The sequence below is a fragment of the Onychostruthus taczanowskii genome, unplaced genomic scaffold (genome assembly GCF_017590055.1).
Source record: "Onychostruthus taczanowskii isolate IOZ18803 unplaced genomic scaffold, ASM1759005v1 scaffold83, whole genome shotgun sequence".
NCBI classification, from domain to species: domain Eukaryota; kingdom Metazoa; phylum Chordata; class Aves; order Passeriformes; family Passeridae; genus Onychostruthus; species Onychostruthus taczanowskii.
In genome coordinates, this window is record NW_024506221.1 from 1,862,655 (window position 1) to 1,868,130 (window position 5,476).

Below are 5,476 nucleotides of genomic sequence, written 5' to 3' on the forward strand. Positions count from 1 at the left end.
GAGTACCCAATGCTTTAATGTCATGGTGCTGTAAATGGCAGAGCCACCCAATAATTTGAGTCTTGATATCTATTCTTTAAAACCAGATTAATTCCTCCCTCTCTGGTTACATTTCTGTCAGGAAAATAAGATAATGTGTACAATAGAATAATAAATATTATGAAATTTTACAAAGAGAAAACAATTCCTTCAGACAGAATGAATTGGAGTTTTGCTATTTCTATATTTCCTATTGTCTCCTTTAATCTGGGAAGGAAGTTATGAAAAACAATCTACCTGGTTATATTATTTCCTTGTGGGAGATCAAAAATCATACAAGAGAAAAAAAAGACATGAACAAAAGCGCTGTTCACACCACATTTTGCAGCATAAATATTTTCTTAAGCAAGGAGAAATCGCCTGTAAAAGATGTTTTCAAATACAACTTTCACTTAGAATGAGTATCTTCATGAGGGTGAAGCCAAATACGTATTTGTATCTGAGTTGGATTTTGGGGAATTAGATGAGGTTATATATGTATTTTGTCTAACAAAAGAGTATCTGAGTGAACAAAGAAGGGAGGTTTTCTATGCATTGGTATCAGAAACAAAACTGATTTTTGAAAGTATAAATCTCTGCAATTTTATGCAAAAAATTTTTGAAGTACTACAGATGTGAATGTCATATGTTCCACTGCTGGGTGAAGGCAGCCTTGTGCTTCTGTCCAGTTGAGATTAGTTGTACTAAATAAAGTGAGGTCACCATGCAGAAGACACAGTATTAAGCATCCCAGGGTGTTAGAAAGCAATGAAATATACAATTACACTCAACAGCAGTACTACAAGCTGTGTGATTCCTATGCATTTACTGATTATCTTTATTTGTATTATTCTTTTTTCGGTAGTGGATATAAATTACATACCATTATGGTCCAACTGCAAATAATGAAATGACAATACCATCCATGCCACAGCACTGTCTGGCATTCATGTGTCTCTTTAAGCGTGTTAAGAGAAAAGACAGGGTATTGCAGCTGAGTGCACTTTATGATGGAATGCTCTAATAGAGATTTAATATATTTATCTACCTTGTGAAGCCAGCAGCTATAGTAACTGCAAATGGCTGGCTGGCCACAGTTATTATCTGAGCAATCTAAGTAGTTATGTTTTGAGCTACAGGGTGTTGAAGATAATAGTTCACTCTAGACTAATGCCTACATAATGGCAGATTGCCTTCTCCTTTTTACTTGCTGGTCAAGCCCAGCTGATGATGATTGACTTAATGAGAGTTATAACCTGGCCCATAACCTGAGGAATAAGAGGACTATTTACACAGAAGAACAATATTATGCTCCTTGGAGAATTTGATGGATTTTTCTAGTTTTGGAGCTCTTTAACTACTTGGATTTCTGTGCTACCTGTAGCAAATTGTCAGGCAGTAATGGTGTCTTCACAGGTTTGCTGAAATCACTTAAATCTTTCACCTAACAACAAATGAATTCTTGCCCAAGATATGCTATTGGACATTCATGTTGTTATAACTGTCCCTCTCTTCTTCTTCTATCTCTGTTTGTTTTGTTCTCATTATTGTGTTTCATTTACATCCAGATCCTCATAAATGTGTCCTCACCAGATGATGCTCAATTTCCATTATTGCAGACAGTGTTTGTATGTGCATGTGCAAGGTCTTTTTAAAAAGTACTCCCTGTCCTTAGACTTAGTTGCCAGTGCATATTTCACTGCCTAAAACATGTTTTTGGAAACACAGGTATGTTTCCTTGTTAGGGTAAAAGAAAGTGGCTATTACTCCTTTAAGGGATCCCTCCCCCTCCTTTGTTTGGCAGAAGAGGTCAGGGGGAAGAGGCGTCACCTGAACTCAAGGGGCTCAGTTTAGGCTTTCTGGGAGAAATATGTAAGCATGACTAAAATGTTTAGCAATACCACTCAGATTTGCATGGAGCAAAAAAGTCAATACTCTGTCTACACCATGGAGAGATCAAAGATTTTACAAAGAGGTGGACAAAAGAAGGATAATATTTAGTTCAAAAATATTTGAAAATAAAGAAAAGAAAAATAAAGTATCACTGGTTTTTCCCCTTAAACTTAATCTCTTTGCTGGAACGGACTGTCTAGAGAGACATAAAATTTAGTCCACTACTGAAATGTAGCTGCCATATCATACTGAGCAAATACAATTCTATCTAGCTGAAATTCTAAAATCTTAAAGCAATAACATATAATCTGAACAAAAGAACTCCTGTCATGTTACAAAGATAGACTTTGAATGCAGAAGCTGTGTGAGTAGCCTTCAAAGTATCCTTATTTCTGCCAGAATGGTAGCATTCACTCTGTGTACATCAAGCCAGAATTCATTTTGACAAAATTAAATTAACCCCAAGACTTTTTTCTTCAGGAAAATGAAGGATTGTTAATTATTATCTTTGGGGGATTTTTTTGCTTTGTTTTTGTTTTTTAGTGGTGTTTTGTTTTGGGGGTTTTTTTTCTCTGTTTTGTTATTGGTGTTTTTTGGGGTTTTTTTTTTTTTTTGGTTTTTTTTGTTTGTTTGTTTTGTTTTGTTTTTTTTTCCCTAACATGACCCTTTTTCAACTTGCATCCTGTTTGAGCTGAAGTAAAATATTGTGCTTACTCTTGGGGCTGAGTACATTTTACCTATGTAGCAAAGAACATTCTTAATTTTCCACCATTTTGAAAAACATTACTGTGATTTCTGTGCTTTTAACTTATCTTTCTTACATCCACAGATGATGTCAAACAAATTTTTTCCAGAGTACTGCAGTATTCTCTCTCCATGCTTCCTTTGGAAACCATGTTCAGAATAGGAATTTCTTTGGACCAGTCATGCTGGGGGTCTTGTGATATTTTAGCTGGTTATTCTGCTCCTTTGTTAATCAATGCCCTCATGAGTGTTCCAAAGATATGGGAAGAAAAGCAATTTGTGAATGTGTTTGGAACAGCCAACAACTCTATCAACACACATGAAAGCTGTGAATAATGATAATGATTAACAATCATAATTAATAATAACAATGATATAAACCCTGATGTGAATGATACTTATCAGGGCTCTCTTCTTAGATATTACCATCAGCTGAATGACTGCCTTTACCTGCATGAGTTCTTTAATAAGGCTATTCATTCACTTAGTTGTTGAATACTACTCTTTAAATCCTCTTCCACAAGGAAGTTTTCTCTGCATAAGGGAGGGCTAAAGCTGTATTATCGCTCTCAGTGATAAGGGATCATTTGGTCAACAGCAGGTCCATCTGTTCAGAAGATGCAGTGGGAGAAGGAGGAAAAGATAATCCACATGGTACTACTTATTGCTCTCAGTCCAGAAAGAGACAGAAGTTCTGGCACTGATGTCTTGAGAGCCCTTATCATGGATTAACAACTACGCTGTCAAAAGGCAAAAAAAAAATGTTTCTTTGACTTGCCAGTTGAGGATAAAAATACCAAAAGGTTTCTGCTTTACTGCTTTCAAATTCAATAATCATTCATCAGTTTGTTTTCTTTCTGTGCTAGGGAGGACAGGTAGTCAGAGCGGAGAATACAGATTGTTTCAGTCGGCTCCTGTTCAGCTGATAATCATATACACAGCTGTATGTAGCAACTGCCTGCCAGCAGAGGCCTGACCCAAACAATTAACCTTATATTAACGCCCCTAATGGTGATCATCTGTTGCCATATGCCTGGAGCCTGGGCTCTAACTCAGCAAGGAAACCATCTACTCCTCAAGTCACAACTGATCCTTGATCACAAGGGACTGAGCTTCAGTTGATTTTTAAAATGGTTGTTGGTAATCTATTCCTTCTAAGGAAGAATAAGTACCCTTGAGAAAGACAGTAATTCTTTCAGAAAAATCTGTGGGACCTGCTTTTTGTGGAGACAAATGATTATACAGTTCATTCTGAATAACAGCTTAGGTTTTGTATTTCTCCTTCTCTAGGACTGTATTCTACACTAAAACCAAGGAGAAGCTAGAAAAACTCCTTCTCTAGCTTATTTGCTTTCTGAACTGAATCTGTTCACTGCCTCTGTATTGAGCACTATTGTTTTTCTAGGAGTAGTTGTTGAATCCTAAAGCAATTTAAAACAGCCAGTGTATGAAGCAATCTTTCTTGTATTCAGGTTGTGATATTTAAACGTATGTGTGCTAAGACCAGTATTTGTTGCACCACTGCTGGTGTTAATCCTTGTTTATACTGTGAGTAAGCTGCCTGACAGGTGTTACATTTTTATTTCAAATCTGTTGCTTTTCTGAATTTATTTTTTATCATTGTCATCCTAAGAAACCTTTTTTTCCCCTCCATAGAAGCTCAGGCTTGAATATGAACTAGAACAGCCACAGTGGAAATCTACAAAATATTGGCCTTTTCATATCATTCATACAATCAAGAATAAAGTATATTTGAAGCAAATGGTGCATTAATGAGAAAAAAAAAACACCAGTAGATATTTTAAATGGTGTTACTTGTTTCATGACCAAAACCATGAAACAAGTAACAAAACCATTTTTTTTTCCATCTCCAGTATTATATTTTATGTATGATACCTCCATGTACTTCTTTTTCCTCAATCTATACGTATGCAGTAGATTATTGATTGTTTGGGCAAGATACGCCTAATGCTTTCTACTTTGCCCATTATCGTATAATCTAGAGGGACTGAGAGGCTGAAATACATTTGGATATGTACTTGGATAAGTGCAGAGAAGTTTTATTAATGAAGTTCACTTTAAGGTTATCTGATCAATAAAAGTTGATATAAGTTACTTGCTATAACAAAAACTGGGCCCTACAAAAAGTGCTGCATGCTAGACTTTGAAAGTAATATAAAATATGCTTGTTTACAACCCCCTTCAGTTTTTAGTATTCTCCACCCCAAGGTAGCAAAGAATACATGGTACAGACTACAAATAAGGAAGTTTGACAAATTATGCAGTAGAAAGAAAACATACATTCTTCAGTAGTGCATATAAAAGTTTTACAGTATATATTACAATATTTTAAAATCCATTATTGCAGAAATAAATGGACCATATAAAGTTATTTTATTCCTTAGTCCAACTGACTTATTTCTGCATGCAGTGTTTATTACCATGAATCACTAAAGCAACAGGAAGAATGATGCAGACGAGACTTTCAGGACTGAATTCTTATACCATTAAATTTTCTCTTTTGCACGCATTTTACATTTTCTGTTGAGCTATGATGTCTGGAGGTATTATGATCTCTCTGTTCTCTTCAGCTTCTTTGAGAAAATGGCATTCAGCACCTTGCAGTTCCCATAAAATGTATCAGGATATCCACTAAATTCAGTGACAACATTCCAATTCCCTACTAGAAAGTTAACATCGCCATTGATAAAAGCCTTTGCTGCAGAAATAAAGTACTTATGGTACTTATGCACACTGAATAACAACATCACATGGGAACATGAGTCTATTTTTAAAGTCCATCCCAGGAAACATTGTAGAG